General features: G+C 37.6%; 1 protein-coding gene across 12 annotated transcripts in view; it reads right to left on the bottom strand.

The window, feature by feature from the left end:
- Positions 1 to 24,488, bottom strand: part of BAZ2B (bromodomain adjacent to zinc finger domain 2B) — a 101,874-nt gene that overhangs the window by 56,185 nt on the left and 21,201 nt on the right. For all 12 annotated transcript variants that reach the window (XM_031590852.2, XM_031590847.2, XM_031590846.2 and 9 more), the window contains exon 2: positions 18,880 to 18,922. The gene's annotated coding sequence lies outside the window, so the exon portion shown is untranslated. The remainder of the gene's footprint in view (positions 1 to 18,879; positions 18,923 to 24,488) is intronic.

The following is a 24,488-nucleotide window of genomic DNA, read 5'->3' as shown; positions in this document are numbered from 1 at the left end:
TCACATATGAGAATATATACTCAGATTTCAGGTGTTGAAGAAAGGCACATACTAAACATCCACTTTTCCTCCATTCAAAGTGTACTAGTTAAAATGCAGGACATCATTTTAGCTGTATGAGGCGTTGTTTTCTTAGCAAAGCTTGACAAGTACTTGAAGGTAAACTGATATGAAGTACTCTAACTATTCCTTTAAAATGAAAAGGCACTCTAACAGCAATCTGGGACATCATAGTCATGTGTGACTAACAAGCGAGTCTGCACTTCTTTTGAAGTAGGAAGAAGGAAGCCAAAGGCAACTCTAACTGCTGCCCACAGCATTCACCTCAAGGAGATGGCACAGGAGGTGCACAGGGCTCGTGGCTGCTGTACATGTGTGGCAGAAGCAGCTGTATCCTGGGACCCAAGCTGTCCCCAGTGCTTCACTGCACCAACCTGCATGGAGAAGCAAACCACCAAAACCAGCTCCAGCAGTCATCAGGAACGTCCCTCCAGTTCCACAGCAAGTCAGTTTTGTTAAGGAAGCAGGCACGAAGCTTGGAGCCAATAATTTCAGCTGTGAGACATCAAGCTCTGAGTTCACGAGCCTCTACAGTGAACAACCATGCCAAGATTAGTAAGAACAAGCAGGATGTTTTTACATCAGAATTCTAAGACACTGGGAAAAACTGTCAAAGGTGAAGGAAACCAGCTAGGTAGTGAGGGAGCAGAACATACAGCATGCTCCGATGGACAAGAAATCCTTTGTATCAAACACACAATATCATTTTAATACAAACATACATTGGAACTGCAGAATTTGACTTAGTACCTTTCCAAACATTGTTTAAAAAAGAAGAATGTGCATTTGTGGTTTTGGTACAGAACTACAAGAATGTTTCTCATGGTACAGAACAATTCTGCCACAAATTCAATGCTATTAACACATTAACATTTTAAACCAGCTATAAAATGATTTTGGACTCATTTAACTGAGTAAGACCAGAGGTGAACAGCAAGTCACTTTACAACATGAAGTCTCTTATATTAACCTCTAGAGCAAAATAAAACTGGACCTGTACACATAGCTCTCTGTCACACATACTCATCACAGAGAAATGTATTGAAGAAAAACAGTCCTTATTTCTAGTAAACAGAGAAACAACACGTCTTATACATTTAAGAAAAGGTGAAAAAAAGATGGTTTTATTTGGTAACTAGGTTTACGTTAGACACAGAAAGGTACTCTCTATGATAAAATAAATTATGAACATATATGATACTGTACATGTTTGGTCACTGAGTCTGCCCAGTGAGCAATCAATAGAATTTTTCATGAAGTTAATGCTTGTTGCTTGTTCAATATCTGAATACATTTTCATGCTTTATTAAAAAAAACTCATGCAAATCAGGTTTATTTTCTCATAGCTACTCCCAAACAGGCATTACAAAACAGCAGATGTCTTTCTTAGGAAAAAAAAAAAAACAACCAGCAAGAAAATTTTGATACTTAAAACTCCATATATTCCTTTCTCAATCTATAAACACTGAAACTATTAACTTGGTCCGGGAGCACACAAAAGCACTGAATTCCTGGCATTACAGGAGAATAGACACAGAACATTAACAGCTTACTGTGCAGAGCAGTTTAATCAGGAAGTAGCCATTATCCTGTCGCTACAGAGCAGTGACAAGGCTCCAAAACAAGCCGTAGTGTTTTTTTCCCCTCAGTCAAGAAGGAAGAAAGCGCACGAGCTATTGTGCTCCAGCTTTGCTGTACCCAAAGGTCGGCAGATGTCTGTTGTCAAAAGCTGCTCTGAGAACAAAATTCAAGCAGGCATTTCCAAAGCTGTTTTTGAGGAAGCCTCTAAAACCTACCACAACCTCCCTCTGTGCTACACACAAAACATGGCTGTCTTACTCAGAGATTAGCAATTATTGTAATGAGATACTGTCAGAGAGGGTCAAACAGTACTTCCTGCAGTTTACACATCTTGATTTCCTGGTAAACAAACTGAAGGCAGGTGGAGCACTCCGACCACCAGTGAGCGCTCACACCGCCATCAGCCGGCCGGGCTGAACTCCCGGCGTTAACCAGAAGCGTAGCGGTAGTACTTCCACTGCGTGAGTCGACGCGGCGCCCAAATGCCAAACCAGCTCCGACCCGAGACAGAAATGCTTTCCACAACGTTAGATCACTATTAGCTCTGTACCTTGCTGGATTCTTTTCTTAGCCAAACCAAAGAAAAAGAAGCTTTTTCTTTTAAATTACACGTATGCGCACATAGGGAACAAAAGCTGCTGAATCACACCTGGAACAACAGAAACAAGAAAACCAATCCTATTCACTCCATTCAGCGCTGAATCACTGATCTCAAAAAAACATACACTAATAACGTTCATAAATTATCAAAATCAACTAGCTGAATATAATTTTAAAAGAAGAATACCTCAGTGACAACTATTAGCTGCCCAACACTGTTTTCCTCTGCTCAAAAATGAATCACGTTTCTCTCTACCTAGAACCTGTTTTCGAATAAATGAAAACTGCTGGTATGAAAACTCAAAGGAAAACCAGTCCTCTCCAAAAAACAATACAGAAATTGCATACAGAAATCCACTCTGAGACTTGTGAGAGAAAAGGAACCTGGGCAACTTCAGCCAGCCAACAGGAGATGGAGCTCATTTATGCAGCAAGCAGAACGAATTTATTGTGCAGCAGGTGGATGCGACTGAAACTGCCACAGTGACCCAAAGTAAGAGCACAAGGGTAGCACGGAGCAAAACAGAAGATCATTTACATACTAGAGGAAATACACAAAACTAAAAAGCAATTACCCAACTCAGCAGCATTAAGTAACAACTAGGGCGCACAGCAGTGTGACGTGTCAGAGGAAACTAAACCAGAAACATAACAACCAAGAAGTCTCTAATAACGATGTTACAAATGCATCACAGTCATTTTTCACTAGCTAACAAAGGAACACAATGAGAAAAAAACAAAAAACAAAAAACCACAAAGTATTACTCGGAAGACAACAAATTGCCAACTCTGCTGCTGAAGAGTAACGTGTGCCAGTGAAGGAGCTACTTTGCCATCACAATCTCCCAAATAAGCTAAGATATATTACCAGCAGCGATCTCTGCAAACAAAGCAATACCCAAAGCAGGACATTAGCGAACCCTGCTTGTTACAGATCTAATTAGCACAGCCACAATTTCCTAATACAACACAAGAACATAATTCATTCCCAAAACTAAATCAAAATATCAGCACTTTGCTTTGTCTGCTTCACTACTGTCATGCACTTGACAAAAAAAAAAAGTGATCTTGTTAAACTGTATATGCAGTGCTTCTGAAGGAAGCGTAGAAATTCAAACTCAGACATCGACTTAAAGCCTCGATCAGAGAATTATCCCTTCCAGAACTCTGCAAACTAGAAAACAGCCGCTATGAATTTGAGCCTTGCATGTACAGTAGTTCTGCGTGCTCAAATACTACCTCATAGAAGATAGTTTTTTCTAAAATTATTTTAATCCATATTATTCATAACAAAACAAAACCAAAAAACATTTACTGTGGAACAGCTGCATTATTTTGAGACAGCAGTGCAGAAGAGGGAGACGAAATGCATCATTGCAAACAGCCAAACAAAGTCTGCATTCACTTTCTGAATTCCAGCTCCAATACAGAAACTACATGTACAGAACAACCACCACTACCTCCATTAGTTAGCAAGAATGACGAATAAGCAATTATTGTTCCCTGGAATTTTATAGGTCACTAAAATACTGGTCCTCACTTCAGCTCCATGACCAAATTATCATGTTTACAGAAGCATCCTAATACGATGCTGAAACATATGATAAAAGAAATCCAGCTACATCTTAAGTATGCGTTAGCACCTGACAACAGAAAACTGCACATCACCAATCTGTGAAGTCCAACAGAACAGACACTGCCTTTCAAGAAGGTTTAAAATATATACATTTTTTACATGTAGCACATTCTAGCTACAGAGATAGGTATTGATTAAAAAAAAACAAACAAAACATTAAGTACTGTAAGAGCAAGTAAAGTTTTTCTTTTATTGGTACTCCTAACACTGCCTAAGGAGAATCATTCTATGGACATTAAGGGCATTCTACTTTTTTCTTTTAAGAAACATCAAAAGCTTCTTGCAGAGGCATGAATTCTTTCATGAAAACTATGACTCCTGCCAAAGGGATTTTAAAAAGCTAATGGTACCCCCGCAGACTACACAAATCATTTCAAAACTCTTATCTGAAAGTAATTATCTAACCAAGAAGACATTTGATGCCATCTATAACTCTAGAACTGTGTCATTATAGTAGGTACTACCTTAAAACAGATTACAATATAAAATGTCATAGTTCATCCTGTGATAAAGGACAAACAGTTAAGCCATGAACCTTGCTTATAAACCACCTGAGAGAAGAACAGAATTTCTATGAAATCTTCAGTGAATGCCAATAAAGCCAGAGAACTGTCTTTTGCATCACACCCCAGACACCAAAGTTGCTGTAAGAACTACATATTACTTCACAACACATCCTAAAAATAGTAAGTATTTATGAATATAAAAAGGAGACCTAAATTCCAGTATCACCTATAAACACGATCTGCAGTAATGGCTTTGGAAAGCTGGAACTTCTCGCACTCATCTCTGTAGAGCACTTAATCAATAAACTAATTTCTAAAAGTTTCACATACCATATTGTTCTGTCTTTTCTTTCTGACAATTTTAGCAGGAATCCTTTGACACTAGCTGCATAGGTGACTAAAACAGATAACAGGACAATAGGAATAGTTGATTGCTTTCAGAAATAGCTTTCTGGAGTGTGATGCCACAGGTTTTAAATTATCATCTTTCTCAAGAAAACAAGTTAATAAAAATCATCCCCAAGCAAGCTACAAAAAGTAGGAAAATACCTTTGCCCCCCCCCACCTGTCCTGTGCTGAAAGCCTCAAGACCTCTTACTGTGAAGAGCCCCTCACACAATCAGATATGAAAGTAGCTTCGTTGTGTCCATAAGAGATTCTGGCTGCATTCAAAAGCCCCTGTACCATTTTATCCCATACATGCTACTGCACAGAGATCACTCCTGGATTCCATTAATGCACAGCGTAACATCAGATGAAACTGCACTCCACATTTGAAAAACCATCAAGAAGCAGCAAGAGTCAGATAATCTCATTTCAATTAGTTTCTTACTCACCACCACCAAACCAATCTTTCCAAAGCCAACAGTTGATGCTAAGTAATCTGCATTCTTACTCTGGACATAGTCCTACCGAAGGAAAAGGCCAGGAAGAGGCTCTCTTTCCTAAGGGGAAGGGCTGGTGAGAAACTTGCTCTTTGTTCTACCTCCTCTATATTTGGGTCGCATACATTGCTCTATTACTTGTGATTTAGCTTCATTTTATTTCATTCCATTCTCATTGTTTACCAAACACACAGACACTTCTTCTAGCACCTTCAATGCTAAAACAGTACCTTGGAATTGGAATAAACACAGTAGCTACTACAGAGCAACCATTCAGAAACAGACAGCCACATTATACCATTGTATATGGTATGCATCTCTAAAAAAAAAAAAAAAAAATCTAATAAAAACAGATTTGCTTCAATGCATGTACAAGGCACTCAAACAAAAACCCAGGAAACTGCCATCTATTCTTTCTGTTACTACAGTGTCCAAAAACCTCCTTCATGCTGGCTCATTACCCAGAACTAGACGTAAAATATTCAAGATTCACTGGCATTTCATATGTTCTCTACTAGATTCTGACCTCACAAAGTTGATATACAGAATAAATTCTGAAAGGGCATAAAGGATATATCCAAATTAATTACCTTGGTACATTTTAATTGTCCTGCACCAATGCCTTCTTCTCAAGTGTTCCCTTAGTTTGTATTATCGCATTTATTAAATCACAGAGCATTTCACTAGCTGAAGAAAGTGAAGTCCATCTTAAGAATCCCGTTGTCCTACACACCAAAACATATCATTCCATAACAACACTGATTCATCTTACTGTAAGCACAGTTTTTCAATTTAGTATTTTAGTGGAATATACTAAAGAATGTTAAGCTCGAAGAGATTTGACTGAGATAATGTTTATTTCAGTGTTGAATATAATTGCTGATATTAGTATCAGCTGTTTAAAAAAGCATCATGGAGACTAATATTCTTACCTTAAGCTTTAATCTTTGATACGGTAAACTCATTGTAAACCTTACTTAGTCAAACTGAAGGTTTTCAGGAAGAGACTGCATAGGTTGCAAACATGGCAAAAAATGCACAGAGAAAAGGGGGAGAATAAATTGCAGTTTTCCATTAAAATTCTCCATTAAAAGTTTATTGAGAAAATGCAATATAAAATCACCTTGAAAATATGAAGGTTTTTAAAATAAATTTTAAAAAGGAAAAAATAACTAAAAATACATATTCTTTAATTTTTCTATCAGCATAATATCACACACACACAGCCTCTGAGAATACAATATTCATTTTGCTGCAGAAGAACAGACATTGCATAACAATGAGATTTGCTAATGAAATCAGCCATCAACCTGGAATACATATGTATTAAACCAAGACCTCAGTGTCATTTTCTTTTTGCATCATTTGTTCTCTCTCTCATTTTTCCTCGACCTTTCACTACTTTGTCTTCCTTGTTTCACTGCTACATGTACAGCAATACAATAAAGTATTTTGTTAATACTATGTGTAGCACTTTTCGTTTAACAATTTTTTTCTTTTTTTTTTTTTTTGGCTAAGCACAGATGCTAATTGCATGGGTTCTAACATCACTGTTAATGCACTCTTGAAAGAAAAATCAATGGATGCTTTAGAGACAAAGGAGTTTTACTTCTAGGTAGAACTGCAGGAATATCTAATACAAACTGGGTGTCCCTTGGAGCAGCTAGAGCTGTATACCAATTAATGCATGGAGGAACTCAAGTTTTTAAAAATTTCCTTCGTATTAATGTAATGATAAAACATGAACAGAAGTTGGAATTCTGACATGAACAGAGATTCAACTGTTCTGCACGAACACGCAAAATTATCATGCAAACGAGTAAAACAATCCAACAAGTTCAGCAACAGTGCATATAAACACAGATTGTACATACCAGTTAAGCAAAACAAGTTAGTGAAAAGAGATGAATGCTGAATGCAATTATTTATTCATAGCTGACCACAGAAAGATTAAAACACAACAAAAGACATTTTTCTCTGATGGTACTATTATGGTATTTTGGTTCCAGGGATAAAAGCTGCTTTATACTTCATAGATACAAAGCAACCTGTTCACACCACTAGCTCCAAGGTTATCAGAATTGTTTTGAATTTACTCAAATACTATGTAAACTACTATATATTCCACTGATTTATTTCACTGTTCTCGTTTTACAGTGTTTTAACTGAAATACTACAAATAATATATTGATACCATCATGCTACTACCAAGTTAGCATTATTCTCAATAAGCTCCGAAGTCATATCAATAACTAAAAAATTTAAAAAAAAAAAAAAAATCAACTTGCTGTCCTGTTTGGTTGGTTGAAAAAAGGGAAAAACAATAAACACTCCAAAGCTCCAATTCCATAAAGACAAAAAACCAGTTTGTCACTGTTAATATACCAAAAGCTGCATAGATAGCATAAAGAGCTCTTCTGGAATAGTCCTTGTAGGCTTACAAACTCAGAAAAGGCACAAGAGGCCACTGAAAAATTGAGGAGAAATAATGAAATGATAAAACATCTGAAACAGGCAAACAGGCAGAAGTGGCTCTGAAACCAGCCATATCAGATCATCGCTTCTCAGCCCAGGAAGAACATTGCTGGGTTAGCTGACATAACAAACAAGATAAGTAATAGAAAGTGTAAGACTTTCACTAACAGTCACCTATGTAATCAAGACCTAAAGGCACATAACATCGCTGTATTTCTCCTCTGATTTCTGTCATTTTTAAAGTTATACTACTATATAATAATGAACATCCAGGTACGTGTCATATGAAGCTTTATTACCCTTATGTGCGTTATCATGTTCTAATACAAAGACGTATGAAGACTATTTTGGATCACACATTATCAAAAGTACTTCAGTTTTGATTACAAAGCATTTGCCTTTCTGCAAAAAAGCCATGTATGCTGTATCTCAAATAGACAAAGGCACAGTTAATTATAGTGGGTTTATCCTCAAGAGCAAGTACTGTATAACTTCCAGGCACTGAAAGAGAGAGATTCCAACGCAATAACCTCGATCCTTCAAAGCACTGGGTCACTTTCATCTGTGATGAACACTAACTGCTTTCTATAGTTTTAGTCAAGTAGGCTAAAGAGTACTGCTGGCAGGTGATAGCTGTGCAATGCTTGCACTTTGAATGGTGACTTATTACCCTTTAACACAGGTCAACTGACCACTTGAGCATTCTTTCTGCAAGACCCTGTAGGCTCTTAAGGCTATATTCTACTTCAAGTGAGATCAATACTCCTATTAGGAATCTGTCCAGCATGTATAGACCATAAGAAGACTACATCTTCTAACATTTCTCTATATTTATTCAAATGAGTAACTGAGAAAATATTCCTGGATATCCACATCAACTGCGCGTATGAAACGTGATTTGAGTATGTAACTGTTTACGCTAGGCAATCAGGCGTATGTCATACGACATCAAACTTCATAACTTACCACAAATGTAATTAATAGAAATGACAATAGAGAAACCAGTTACTCTACAGATAAAAGCGAATCATTATTCTCTAAGAACATGCTTAACTTCATACATATGAGTGAAGATTAAATGCAAACAAAACCACAGCAAAAGCATGCAGAATCAGATGCTGCGCAGCGCTAAGAGACAAATGAATATTTATCAAAGAAAAATATGAATTCACAAGAGACTGAATTATAAACCATATTTATCTTCTCCAAACTAACCAGAAATAGATTCTTCAATATATAGAGCAAAAATCTGTATTTTACTGAGATAAATGACACAGATGTAGACAAAATACAAACAATCTAAAGTCTATTGCATTTTTTTCTGTGGTTTAAAATCATACTCAAGAGAATTAACAATTCCTATGCTATTTTAATATTATTTGCTATACTAGCAGCTGTAGCACACATGTATGTCTTTATTTATTATACGCTAAGAGAAAAGCTACTTTTAGGGCTTCATGCACACAACCTGCAAAGCTTATTTAAAATCTGGTAATAAAGCAAGCTGACCCTTTTTTTCCTAATGGAATACCACAGACTGTACTGAATTATGGTGACTACTATTTATCGACTCGTAGAGAATAAAATTAGAGGACAATTTATTAAAACAAAAGAGGAAATCCTGAATGCTACAAAGTAACTGCCTGTATGCTGAGCTGCTCAACAAAAACATCTCTGATCTTCCAGAGCTGCCATTTTTCTTCCTTGACAAAGACTCCATCTGCCACAGAGCCATTTACAGCCTCAGAGTCAGAATACCAACCATTCTGCAAGTCTGCTTTCACCTTGACATCCCCTCTGTAATACATCTGAAACAGATCACATATAAGCCTTCTACAAGCTCTAAGCCCATGCTTTAGTCAACTGACATGCATTTAAGCCATGCTCTAACGTACCATTTTTACTTGCTCTGAATTGTGCAAGGATACAAAAACTCCTAATTATACATGATTTCTATCGTTGTGCTTGTTTTAAATTAATTACTTGTGAAGAAACTAAAAAGAAAATCCTTCAAGTTCAAACAGAACATGTAAATCAGTTAAAAAGCATCTGATTTTAAAATATATCTTTACACAACGTACATGCACACAACCTCAAATTAGATTTTCCCAAATAAACAAAACCCATCTAATAAGATCCTTATTATGAGACCATCATGCAGAATAAACTATCGCAGTTTAACTGAAATCAACAGAACTACATTTGTCTACATCAGCTCTACATCTCCTAACCTATATACAAACTGGTTTTAATCAAAAAAATTCCCAGGTTAGAGTTGGAACAAAAAGGGAAAGAGAGCCTTTGTCTTACTGAACAAAAAGCCAGAGATAAAAATTACTTTTCATGTATTTTTTATTTACACACACCCCAAAAGATAAGAACACAGAATCACAGAATTGCTCAGGTTGGAAAAGACCTCAAAGATCATCAGGTCCAACCACAACCTAACCAAACTACCCTAACTCCAACAACCCTCTGCTAAATCATGCTAAATCCACCAAACATACATCCTATCAGCTGGCCTGTCAGAATGCTAACTTAGCAGAAGTACTCCTTTGCTAGCATCTTTTGACTCTTAAATTCAGGAAGATGTTGGTTCTCTAAGTCATTGTTAAACCTCCAAATTCACAGCCTGATTTTGCAGTGAAACTGTTCAGTACACACACACATTTACGTGCGTTACATGTGCACTGCTGCAATGTGAATCTTCAATACAGTAAATACAAGATAGCAAAATACGTGAGCGCTAGACAAAACTTGCAAGCAACGTCATGACACCTTACATCATAATCCCTGTAAAGTACATATTGCACAGGCTTAACTTTAACTCACATCCTTTATTACCATTGTCTATTGTCTTTACCTCTACCTGTCACATAATAGCATCAGCCACTCAAATTGCATGCTTTATTTCTCTGCCAATCTATCTGTACTCTGCCCACCATTCACCTTTGTTCACACTGCTTTTAATATTCAAAGCACAAACTCAATTGAGGCCAAGAACATTTTCTAAACTCATACAGAAAAAGATGTCTTTTAATCATCCAAAATACTGTCCCCAGATTTTCCTTGGCTAAATCACAGAACTGGGATAGACTGCAGGACAGAGCTGAAACGATTCTGGCATTACCTTTTGTTCTTGTCTAAGAAGTGCTAGGAACAGATATTCATGGATACACAACCAGAATGTTTATTTTATGACTTACAGGTATTTACCTGACACTCTCATATCATATCTCTCACTCAAAAAAACCCTCGTTCTATTCTCCAGCTGCTACTGATATACATTTCAGGTGTTTCTTATCTCATCTGCAATTCAACTTCCCCCCACCCTCCTCATTACCACTAGTTAATTGCTCTGTTTTTCTAGTGATAAAATGGGTTGGAAAACTATACAACATAAGGATGCTATAGTACGTAAGAGACTTGACTCAGGACAAATACTGACCTATGCTTCATTCTTTCCCAATTGTTGGAGCTAAGAGTCAAATACGAATAAGAGCACCATGCTGCATCCAAATTTAAGATAGAGGTTCCAAATCAGGGAATGCTGGCTCAAGAGGAAAACAATGGAACACACCTTTGAGAGAAGGCAGTACAAAGAAGCCAATGCAGCAGAGCTAAGGAAACCAAATAATGTATTTAGACATTGCCAAATCTGATGGACAGCCCCACACCAGGAAAGATCTTACTAAAGATACAAATGAGCAGTGGAAAAACAGGAGTCACTCACTGCTAGAAATCCAAACCTCTCCATCTCACAACTGCAATTGTCTTCTATCATATATTCCTTGCCAGGAAGCACTGACTTAATTCCTTGATATTACTGCCTCTTTACACTACTTTCTTTCTCTGTCAAAAATCCTAGGGATACAAAAGTAAAAAGGAAAAAAAAAAAAAAAAAAAAAAAAACAGGAACTTTTTATAGTTTAAGAGACGGAAAGAGGCATAAAAGTTTTGAGATTGGAAATAATTTCTAAACAATTTCTAGAGGCAATGTGATCCAACTTCCTGCCTAAAGCATAGTTAATTTTCAAGTTAGATCAAGTTGCTCAGAGCTTTGTCCAATAAAACAATGTATAAATTTTGCAGGTTCTTTGAACCCTCATTTCAGCTTCTGATCATTTTCATTCTGAACAATTTTTCCTTTGCTGTATAATCAAATTTTTGTATAGTTTGTCTTTTGCCTTTTCTCCTTCCATTTTCTGCTTCCAAGAGGAACCTGACTTGCCTTTTCTCTATCACCTTTTATGCAGCTGAAGATAACAGCAGATTCCCTACCCTCTTCAAGGTTGAACAAACTCAGTTCTCAGCCATTTGTAAAATGTCTTGTCCTCTGTCCTTGGTGGCCCACTTAACGTATGCTACTCTCTCTCTTGCATATCGAAGACCAAAATCAGGAACATTCTACATCACAGAATCATTAAGACTGGAAAAGACCTCTGAGATCATCTAGTCCATTCCCACCCACCCTGTCCTTTAGTCTGCACATCTCCAGGAACAGTGACTTTACCACCTCCTTGGGCAGCCTGTGCCAGTGCCTGACCACTCTGGACAAGAAATGTGTCCTAACTCTCAACCTCCCATCCCCTGGCACAAGGTGAGGCCATCACCTCTCATCCTATTGCTGTTACCCAGGAGCAGAGGTCAGCTCCCACCTCGCCACAACCTCCTGTCAGGAGCTGTAGGTTGTTATGAGGTCTACCCTTAGATCCATTTTCTCCAGACTGAACAATTCCAACTCCCTCAGCCACTTCCCATAGAAATGTCCTCCAGATCCCTCACCAGCTTTGTTGCCCTTCTCTGAACATGCTCCATTGGCCTCAATAACTTTCTGGTAGAGGGACCCAGAATTGAACACAGCAGTCAAGATATGGCCTCAGCAGTGCCAGTATAGAAGGACAATCACCTTCCGCTCCTGCTGGCTGCACTATTTCTGATACAAACCAAAATGCCATTGGCCTTCCTGGCCACCTGCACACACTGCTGGCTCAAATTCAGCCACTGTCTCAGCTACCACCTCCAAGTATTTTTCATCCATGCAGCTTTCCATCCACTCTACCCCAAGCCTGTAGCATTGCACAGCTTTGTTGTAGCACCCAGCACTCAGTCTTGTTGAATCTCATACTGTTGGCCTCAGCCCATCTATCAGCCTGTTCAGATCCCTCTGTAGGGACTTCCTACTCTCAGACACTTCACTCCAACTTGGTGCTATCTGCAAACTTGGTGAGGATGAGACATGGAGGTAAAATGGGATGGTGGGAGTCACTTTGCTCAGCCTGCTGCCTACATTTGTACCAACATACTCCACGATACAGCGGGCCTACATTGCTGCAATGGTGCATGGCTGACTCATGTTCATCTCACTGTCTACCAAAACTCCACTGACCTTTCTGCAACATGTTTTTTTAACCAACTGCTCCTGTCTGTCCTGTTATTATTACTCACAAATTTTTTAACAGAATTAGTTTCTGGAATAAGGACTCCACAAGTAATGGAAGATACCAGCCACAATAAAAACTCAGGATAAGGCAAGGAAGGCATTGTACCATTCACACATGGCTGAAAAGATGTTGATCAGCATACTGCTCCAAGATAAAAAGCTCTCCTGTTTTCACATCGGTTTCTGACAAATCATTCATCTAAGCTCCTCCAGTTGTTAAGTTAAAAGAGCTCTTTTTTTTTTTCTTTCTTTAAGGATCCTACTCACCTTCTCAGTTTTAACATTCCTGATCCTATGTTTTCAAGTTTTCTTTATTAAAACAGGACTTACTACTTCCCTTAAAAATCAGGAAAAAAGCACAATGATTCTTACCTAAGGATTTTTATGATCTCAAGAATATAATGAAGTATCAAATAATTCACAGTAATATGATGAACTGTAATAACACACACACAAAAACCATGCTAGTCCTCCATCCTTGAACATGTAACCCTTACCCAGACAGGACTTTCACAACCTTGCCTGTGCTGAGCTGGTGAAGCCCTGCTGAAAGCAGCTTTGTCAGGATAACAACAGCAATAGCGCTCAGGTTATTGCCCTGAGAAAAATCACTGAACACCTTTGCCAAATATAACACTGTACTGAATTGCAACTGGAAATTATCCTAGAAATAGTAGACTTCTTAAACTAAGCATTTAAATTAGAATTAGCTGATTAGGGCTCCAAAGTTTAATTATAATTATTTCCCATCTCCCATAAGCAGAGAAAATTTTGTTTTAAAATACAAAAAGCACTTTCTGAAAGAAAAACCAAAGTTAAAACTCATCATTTCTACTTCGAAAGGTCTCTTAGCTTTTAGTCTTCTACAGCAACTGTAAACAACAAACTTTTTTTGTGCAAACTACTACTTCTGTTACAAGGAAACAGCAGGTCTTAACAATACAGTGATATTACAAAAGAAGTCAGTTCACAAGTGAGCTCCCTCAGTTGCCATCTGTATTGTAAAGCTTAATAAACCACTTATTCCTCCTAACAGATGTTAATCATGACAATACTTAATCAGAATCTACCTTTTAACCCTTTCAGCATAGCCATTATTAATTCTGGTTTTCAGCATTTGCATTTAAATAGTTGCTAGAATCTTTTACAGAAATTATGTCAGTAGTGTTTTGTGTTCATTTCAAATCACACTCCAGAAAACTGCAATAAAAGCACATATTCTGAACGTAAATGTAACTTGTGAGTTCTTTCTTTGAAATTCTCATTCATTCTGTAATTTTTCTTCCATAATCCTTCTTCGGTAAATTGTGGTTTGGGGTTTTTCCTTGGTAACAAAATCTAAAAACACACGAGCATATATGTACATACAATTACAGTTGTTGAAATTCAAAACTGTATCTGCAGATAATTCAGCAATATAAAATACATGCTTCACTGGCAACAAGCTACTTTTATTTATGAGAAACATATTTATAAAATTAATTATACAAAAAAAGAGAAAAAAGGTGCAATTGTTTTCTACCCTTTACTTAAACCCTGTATAGTTACTTCAGGCATAGAAAACTCTGAATATCGTATTATTCTTGCTTTCTCAGTCAATGTTAATTGTTATTGTACTAAAGAAAAGATATAATTAAATCTGCAGGTATTAGCTGTATGACGGAAGTAGGTTTTTTTTCAGACCTTGCCAAATGTAAACCCATCTACGCTGCCAAGGAAAAACTTCTGCTTCTCAAATACCATTACTACAAGCACTGAGAACAGCTTGTTTTAAGGGAATAAAAATACTAAGATTTCCTTTTCATAACCAAATGCACTTTCACAATAATTCTCTGCATCTTTGAGTATTTACAAACACACGCAAAAAAAAAAAATCACAGCTACATATTTAAATCCTTAAGCTGCCTTCTTGGAAGGCATCTGAGAACAATTACAGGGCACGAGAAAACTGATAATACACTCAAATTGCTATCAAACATCAGAATAAATTTGTACTGAGTTGTACATGCTGAGTTGGCATGAGGGCTGCACTAAAAGTAACACCGCTATTTTATTATGACGGCCCACAACATCAGAAGTAGGTGGTGGTTGGATAGCAGTAGAAGTTGAACCTTCCCACCGATATCTTTTTGGCATTTTGTTGCTGTGCCTCAGATGGCAGCAGAGGGGCAGTCCCACAAAATGGTGCCTGACATGGAAGTGAGGACAAAGCAAAGGCGTGCAACTGATTTTCTCCATGCAGAAAAAATGACACCGCTGACATTCATCGACACTTGCTGAATGTTTGTGGAGACCAGTGGAGGCGGTGGGTGGTGGATTTCAGCAGTGGCGACAGTGATGTGAAAGACAAGCCATATTCTGGACAGCCATACACAGCTGTCACACCACAAAATGAAGAGTGTCTCAATCATCTCAACCAGCAGATTACAACCAGGGAACAGAGTATAGAGTTTGAATATCAGCTTCAATGCACCGGAAATGATGCCGGCAATGTTGGAACATCATAAAAACTGCAACAGATGGATCCTACAAGTGCTCATACAGGAACAGAAAAAACATCATACGCAAGTTTTTCAGGACCTATCACATCAACATGAGGACAAAGGTGACAATATCTGGATTACACCATTACTGATAACAACATGTGGTGTCGCTACTACAAGCTGAAGTCAGAACAGCAGTCCATGACACAGTGACAAGTGAATTCCCTATTGAAGAAAAGTTCAAGATGCAGCCTTCAGCAGGTAAAGTGATGTCAGCTGTCTCCTGGGATAGGAAAAGGATGATCTTTCTGGACTACCTGGAACTGAACAAACCATCAACTCTGACCGCTACATCACAACACTGACTAAGCTGAAGGCTCCAACTTCCAGAGTCAGAGCAGAACAGAAAACAACCTTTCTCCTGCAACGCAGTAACACCAGGCCCCACACTGGGGGGAGCAGAACACTGAAGACTGCACGACAAACTGAATTTTGACTTGACTGTCACATTACTCCCACCACATAGTCCGTTTTTGGCACATTCTGCCCCTCAATGAAAAATGGACTGCATGGGCAGCATTTTCCTACCAACAATGTCACCACAGCAGCTGTGAAACAGCGGGTCACCTCCACTGGTGCAGATTTCTAAGAGCGCGGCAGGCAAACCCTTGTTTATTGCTGGTAAAACACATGTCTAATGGTGATGACTTTGTTGAATAAGCTTTTTTTCACTTGAGAATTTACTCTATCCAATAGTGTTACTGTGATCTTTGTAGCCGTTGTAGTTCACATCGAAATAAGTAGGAGGTATTATTATTTTCAGAGCAACTTATGTACAAACGATCAGCCTTCAAAATTAGCTTATGTAGAGAGACACATCTATTACCTCCTTAGAATTCTGAAAGACTACAGGAGAATGGATGAAAAAGTACAAATTCCTCCTGTACTTACCCAGTCAAACTGCTGAAGGAAAAAATGTTACACATGTCAACTTCACTCTTTATGAAGCATTCCTCTCATTCTAAGGCACTTTTGTTCAGTACTCATCTCAACTGTTCACCAGTACAACAAAACTAGCAGCTCTCACTCCGCGGCTCTACGTCTAACAGTTCTTCAAAGCAGCCTCTAGACTCGTAATAACTTCCAAACTACTACGGCCAAAAGAGCCCTAATAAAAGCCCTAATAAAGTGTTCAGAAAAGTCAGAGGCAAATTTTCAACTCAAGCAAGGTTTGTTTTTGGATATTCGTATATCCACATTTTCAGTGGGACTGAATCTCCTCTAGAAAAAGGACTACATTTTTTTCTTTTTTCTTTCTAAGTCATAATTCAAGAAGTTGGGATTTGAGAAATTATAATACTAAGATAAGGGTGATTTTTTAAAGATAGTAAGATCCTACCTTCTCACCAACACCAAACATGTAAAACTAGAAATTTCTGTAGGAAGGAAGGTAGCAATATTGAGATATGAAGTTTCTAATTAAATGCAAGCTTCAGTACACCCCCATACAGAATCTGCTGTTAACAAAGATACCATTGGTTTCAGTTTTTATGAAGAGAAAGCTTTTCCATTAAAACTAGCACGCCCTACAGTAACAGTTAGTCTACTACTGTATAACAGCAAGTTTTATGCTTTTTTATCCACCTTTAAAATCATTTGTTTCCTCCTATTTAATATAATTTTCCATATAAATCTGTTGACTCTCTGAAGCCAGCAAACGTTGGTGGTCTTAACACTCTCCCAAATACAAAATAAAAACAAGTCATATGTGGTGACGCAAGGAACGGTATACTTGAAGAAGTATTTCCAAAGCCTGAGCCTTTAATCTAAAATCTACATTTTAAAAATATTGAATTTCTTTTTCCACATTGTCAGGGCAAATTTACAGGCTGTTAAGTTACATCTGGAATGGCTGCATGAATGTCACTACTGACATGTATGACTCCACCGTACCACACAGTATTTTCAGGGATCCAATAAAGGCTCATGTTAGTTGACATATCTAATCTCTGAATGTAAACTTACAGTATCTTTTCACTAAGATACGCTTGAGAAGAGGAGGCTCAGAGGAGACCTCATTGTACTCTACAACTTCCTGAAGGGAGGTTGTGATGAGGAGGGCTTTGGCCTCTTTTGCCAGGCAACAAACAGGACCCAAGGAAATGGCTGCAAGTTGTACCAGAGGAGGTTTTCTCTCAGAGGGCAGTGAGGCACTGGAATGGCTGTCCACAGGGAAGTGGTGGAGTTGCCATCCCTGGCAGCGTTCAAGAGGCTACAAAATATTGTTCAGTGCTTGTGGTGGCTATGATGATGGGAGGAAGGTTGGACTAGATGGTCTTGCAGGTCGTTTCCAACTTTGTGATTCTATGATCCTACATTTTGGAGTGTAGTATCATAGAAAGTGTATGAAGAATTGGTGGTTCACTTGATGAGAACCAAAATCATAAACCCAAAAAATCATTTCAAAGCTATTAGATTTCCATCTCTTACTTAGTGTACCTGACAGACAGTAAATACAATGACATATAGAGATGTGTCTGAAAGTTACACCTCTGAGCTATGCCTAGCTAGTCAGGGTTTAAATTTCTTTGTATCTATTTTAGTTTTCACCATTAAGTTTGTCTAAAGTAAATGACTAAGACATGAGAACCTTGTTTCTTTACCGCGAAAAAATAAGCAAATTAACATGAAAGCAAAATTCTTCATTTCCTAATAGTCCAATAAGCTATGAGTAAAAAATGATAACCATTTATGTTGCAAAATAACACAATAAATCTCTGAGCATTCAAAATTATTTCTGCGGGTTGCAAAAACTGATTTTGGAATCAAAACTCTTAGCAGAATCTCCCAACTCATTTTAAACGTTCTCTAAACTGAACAGTCAGATGTCAAAACTACTCAAGGCATTCTGAAATACTGTAATACTGTCAAATTTATATTTCAATCCTACATTAAAGTAATCGCTCACTGTTATAGTGCTATCATGGTGCTGATTAAAGACTTACCCAATGGTAAAAACTGAAGTCACAGAAGTAATTACACATTACACATGTGGACTAAATATCTAAGAGATTTAGTTAAACCAGTACTTTACACCTTGCTGAAGCAGGATGTAGGTGCAGAGTCGAGCACCACACATCTTCCTTTTCCCTATGCGTAGCTGATGCTTCCCAGAAAATTATCAGGATGCTTAATGCTGTGGCATACTTACTGTGACAAATGTGTTCAGTTCTGTGACATCGCTGTTTTGTGAGCTGCAAAACAGAAAACAATTAACAATCAGCACAATCATCCCTTCATCAAGTAACTTTTATTAAAAAAAAAAAAAGACACATTAAACAGAACATTAAGATTTCTCAAAAAAGAAGACTGTAAAACAAATTTCCAGTATACTGAAAACACTGTAATTATCGCACATTCCCAAACATGAAGCCATTACAACAAGAATACTTAAAACCAAGTACTATGTAATCATACTTTTCGGATTGCAATGAGATGTTCAAACATGTTTACCCATTTTAAACTTACTGAACTGCAAAAAGGATTCTGTATCTTAGAATGCAAACAGAATTCTGGCCTCACTGAAATCAGTGGGCATTTACAACTTTGTTTATATGGAACAAATATTTTTCGCATTACTGATTTTCTTTGGCACGAGCATTTCAAATTCTGTTCATGATATGAGAAGCACCCTACATATCCCTGAAAAATTAAAACTGAAAATAATTTTTGAAGACTTAAATTGCTTTCTTCCTGAATTTTCTTTCCTCTACTACACAAGCTATTTTTTTCTACAAAGTTCTTCCCCCCCCCCCCACCTTCTATTTCCTGAATGGCGCACAACAGTTGCAACATTTGGAATACAAACATTTTAGGAAAGCATTACTTGCCATAATAGCAAAAATCCGATATTGCTGGGGTTTCCCAGTGTTTACTTTTATTCCCAAGGAATCCAAGTAATAAGAGCAGAGAAATTTTGCACATACTGGCAATACAAAGCTTGTAGATGCCTTCTTCATACACACTAATCTTTTAGGGAGCCGAAGATAAGCTAGGTAATAATTTAAATCTAGTAGATAACTATATCACCAGCTATGCTTTTTTTTTTTTTTTTTTTTTTTTTTTTTTAATTTTCACTTTTAATTACAAGCAGTAAGCATGTTGAGCATTGAAACCAACAATTGTTTTTCCATTTGTTACGGCCACTACAGTAGAGCAGCACTCCTTGGCCTCCTGGGAAGAGAGCATTTATTTTTCTCCCTTGTTAAAGGATAGCCAGGAACAAACCATAATGGCTGGGGCAACACAATCACACTATGCAGGAAGGGAATCACATTTGTTCTGCCAAAGAGAGATCAAAACATGACTGTTTCCCTTCTCTACTCTACTGCCATGCTTTGACAACACAAAAAAATGTACTGGACCAGTAAAAAAAAGAAAGAAACTGATGGAAGAGGATCTGACACAGTAATTACTCTCTATAAGAACCAGGAGAAAAGCATCTGACAGATGAAAAAGCTAAGAAAAATCTGTATTTTTCTACATTCTCAACCACTCTGTTGGGTGACTGGAACTCTGAGCTTTCCTTCAAGAAGTACAGAAAGTCCCAAAAGATCCTATGACTCTGTGTAGTAAGTAAGGTCACTTTGTACTGCATGAAGCATTCCACACAGCTTCCTACTGAACAAACAACTGCACTGTGTAATGCAAAATATACTTCAGTCAAGTACATCTGTATTTTCATACCCTTCTTTCACTAAAGACTGACTTACCTCTTCTCTTAAATAGCGCAATATACTTTTCAGTAAACCTTCGGTAATTACAGAAGAAAAAAAATCTGCTGCCTGTCAAATACAGTTCATAGAATCATTTAGGTTGGAAAACACCTTCAAGACCATCAAGTACAACCTTGAGCCTGACCTACAAAGCCCCACCATTAAGCCATGTCCCTTAATGAAACGTCCGCACATTTCCTAAATCCCTCCACAGACAAACCTTCCTGAGCAACCTACTCCAATGCTTGACCAGCATGGTCAGGTGGGGAGGCAGGCTGAGCTAACAAAGCCACAGTGTGTGCAGGCTTTTCTGAAAGCCTGGAACAAACCCTGAATGGGATCCAGGGCCCTGGCTCCTCAGGAGGGACTTGTAGAAATGTGATATGAGGTCAGCGTCAACCCCGGGCTCCCGCAAGTGACTCAAAACCACTAAATAGTTGCAGGTTGAAGACAGATCAGAAAAAGAGCTTGTCAGGAAGTGGCATGGTAATTTTTTGGTTTACATTCCAAAATCCAATAAGTTATTTGCATATTATATGCAAATATATGAGGAAGTGGTAGGGAAAAGGTAAAGCACTAATATCACAAAGAACATTAAGTAAGACAATGTAAGAAATGTGCGTGGGGCAGGGACAGAGACGCCACGAAGCCCACAGAGTCTGTACCCTATGACCTTAAACTGCGTTGCCATGAATACAGAGTACACTTTATACAAAGCAGCCTGAAATTATAGCAAGGCATCTGGCTCCTCAAAATCAAGGTCAAAAACAAAATAGATCATATCACTTGAAAGATTCACAGAGTGAAAGCTCCCATAAAAAGGCTATATTGACACTACAACTACTGCTGACTGCTTAGGTGCTTTTTAGAAAAGGTTGAGGTAAACTCAACAGTGAAAGTATTTTCTCACAGCACACAGCATAGCACAAGTTAAATATTGAGTTATTTCCCTCTTTTTTCCTTCAGCCAGTAGTGCAGCTGTTTAACTACTGCCTTTACATCATTGGCAACCCTTAAGGCAGCCAGTTCTAAACTGGCTCTTCTTCATGACTCTGCACAACTTGCATTTATTGCAAGCGTGAGCATTAGCTGTCCAAAGTCACTGTACATATTTTCAGGAGCCAGATTCTTTACCTTCCAAAAATATTCTTATACCCAGTTATAAATTTTAACTGACCTTAATATTTTGAAAATACTCTCCTTCTCATCCTATTACTTCTGACAAGCAGTCCTTTCTGACACTACCAAAATTAGTCTGAGTACATTTGCATGCACAGTAATGCCAAAACACAGCTCTCCGATGGCCAGCTGTAATGGAGATTGAGACACACCACAGTAAAGCAACCTGTAGTCTGTTTACACACAGAGAGACATCTTTCATCAGATCAATTCACTCCACACTCCACTTGGCAGCTGGACAAGCTTCGAGCCCAATGCAAAAGAGAGTTAGGATGCAACCACAGCACCACAGCCGCCCCTTCTGGCAACATCTCAAAATAAGACCAAGTAAGGATAATACAAAACAATACCAATTAGCTGAAAGCAGGGCTGCCTCAAAAACTGTTCAAACTTCTATTTGGAAGAGCAAGAATTTTGGTAAAGCAAGAATTTTGGTAATTCCAATCAAAATGGATTAGACAGCCTTCATTGAGTATTAGGGGTAGAAATAACAGCTCTGGGTTTTGACTACCTTGATATATTTAGAGCTGCCTATCAGATGTTTCTAAAGACTTACAGCCAACACTTTTAGAATGCTGAGCAACTGGATAACCAGCATACATACATCAATTATAATAACTAAGTGCCACACCAATTACTGCTAATGTGTTTGCAATTGTTACTTACTGTCGAGTCCATCCTCATGTTTGCTTTACTCAAAACTGAATTTGTAGCCAATCGAGTAGAGTTTGCACAGTTGGGATAAAATTAAAATTCAAAAGAAAAAAATCCAGATTTCTGTTTCCTGAGGTTTCAAATATAAACCGATTAAAACCAAATTTTAAATTTATCTTTTTGAAACACAAGAAGCATCTAGTACCAAAGAATACTGCAATTAAAAGAAAATAGACTTGCTCTCATGCTAGTGTCCAAAGTAAATAGGTGCCTTGGGTACACAAATACTACATCAAGTGGAAAACTGAGCTAAAACACAACAGTGAACGTGATCTGGTGGAAACTGAATATTTACAAGATTGGGAAAAAAACAGAAAAGGTAATGAACGCCTGCAGGGGGAGATTGTACACTTCTTTCATGGTCCTGTTTCCCATCATCAACTCAACACAGCTGAAGTATCTCAATGACTGCCATGAGATGCTGCAAAGACACAGCTGTGCCTGTGCAGGAAGTGGACAGTTACTGTGGACAGGTAATTTAAAAAAAAAAAATTCATTATTAACAAGGCAACTACACTGTCACCACATCCTTTTCTCTGCATTATTATATCCATGTTTACAAAATCGAAAAAATATATATCTGCGTTTAATATTAGCATATAAATGGAACTAATTAAGGTATGAATTAAGTGGGAAGACTGGGCGAGGTCAATTCCCACCTTTGTTACTTATCATTCTGCTTTTTTTTTTTTTTTTTTAAATGCAAGGCTGGGATAACTAGTTTACATTCTGGCAATGGGAACTTAATTAAATCGAAATTTAGATTTGGAAAACATTGCAAAATTCTGTACCAAGCCATCATGTCGGAAGCTTTCTTTCATGACTACAGCTTTCTTGTTTCTCCAATGCAAACATGCTACAAAATGTTTGTTCTTCTAAAAACTCACATGGTGCTCCTCCCAGTTACACTGCAAAATTGAAAACCTGAGTTTTCAAGTTCTATGCTTTCTGGTTTTTATCAGTAATTCAAGACCCGTCTACTCTGGACATTTTCTGTGACAGGAAAGCAAACAAAGTTTCATAAAAGAATGATGAAGTAGCATAAAGGAATTTTGATCTAGCTTTAATACCCTTCTGTTAACATATTACTATAGCTAGTATTTCTTGAAAATCTAGTAGACAGAATATTGATAAGATGGAAGCACTTACTCCCTTAAAACTTAGATAAATATTTGAGAAAACTGAAGCAAGCTTCATTGTGCAGGATGAGATACACACTTTTAAGTTTTAGCAGAAAAGTCATTAATACCCATTGAAGTCTGACACATATCAATCACACGCTTGGCAACTTTCTTCTGAATAATCAGAAGGAAGAGAAAGAGAAGCTCTTCCCCTGCAGTATACAACTTGGGGAAAGCAAATTGAGAAATCAAATATTTTTAGAAATCATTTCAAAATGGCTTTTATCAACTTCGATGAACTGAACTCTAAATAACCAATAATACAAAACAGGGATTTAGAGCAAACAAATCAGTCAAAAAAAATGCATGATGGTGCAACTGAAAAGGCAAGAGTCATGGGAATATATGACAGTTTCAGAAACATTTGTTAAAACCACCTCCATTTATGTGCTGCCTGAATCTGCAAACCACAAGAGACTCTTTAGCAGACCTACAAAACAGCAGGACAAGTCTACCACAGAAAGCACTTGACTATTCTCAACTGATTAATAGGATATATGAGAAAACCACAGTCTGTTAAAAAGGCAACAGAACAGAAAACCGCAGAGGCCAATTGAGTGTGGATGAAGAAAAAAAACAATGATGGGCTTTTAAAAAACATACAAATAAATGACTCCAGCTCTCTGTATATAGACTTTTTCCAGTTGTCAGACTATACCTCTGATACAGATGAAAGACAGGAGTTAGACCACCAGCTGATGGAACACTGCACACAAGGACTATAAATCTGTCCTAAACTGTAAGACTGAGGCATGCAGTCCATTCTCATTCTTTTATTAAAATATTGTTTCTAAACAGCCAGAGACTTCTCTCTTTTTCAGTTCTCCAGGCATAGTGATCCACTTACATAAACATAGATAAGATTGATAATGATCAAGTAAACATCTTCTACAGACACTCCTTATTAGATACGGAATTGTTATCTACTCCTCTACATCTTGATGAATTTAAATTTGCTTGTTTTACCATTT

The sequence above is a fragment of the Phasianus colchicus genome, chromosome 7 (assembly GCF_987193195.1).
Source record: "Phasianus colchicus chromosome 7, bPhaCol1.hap1.1, whole genome shotgun sequence".
NCBI lineage: Eukaryota > Metazoa > Chordata > Aves > Galliformes > Phasianidae > Phasianus > Phasianus colchicus.
Note: the sequence above shows the minus strand (reverse complement) of the source record. Positions and strands in the feature narration are given on the sequence as shown.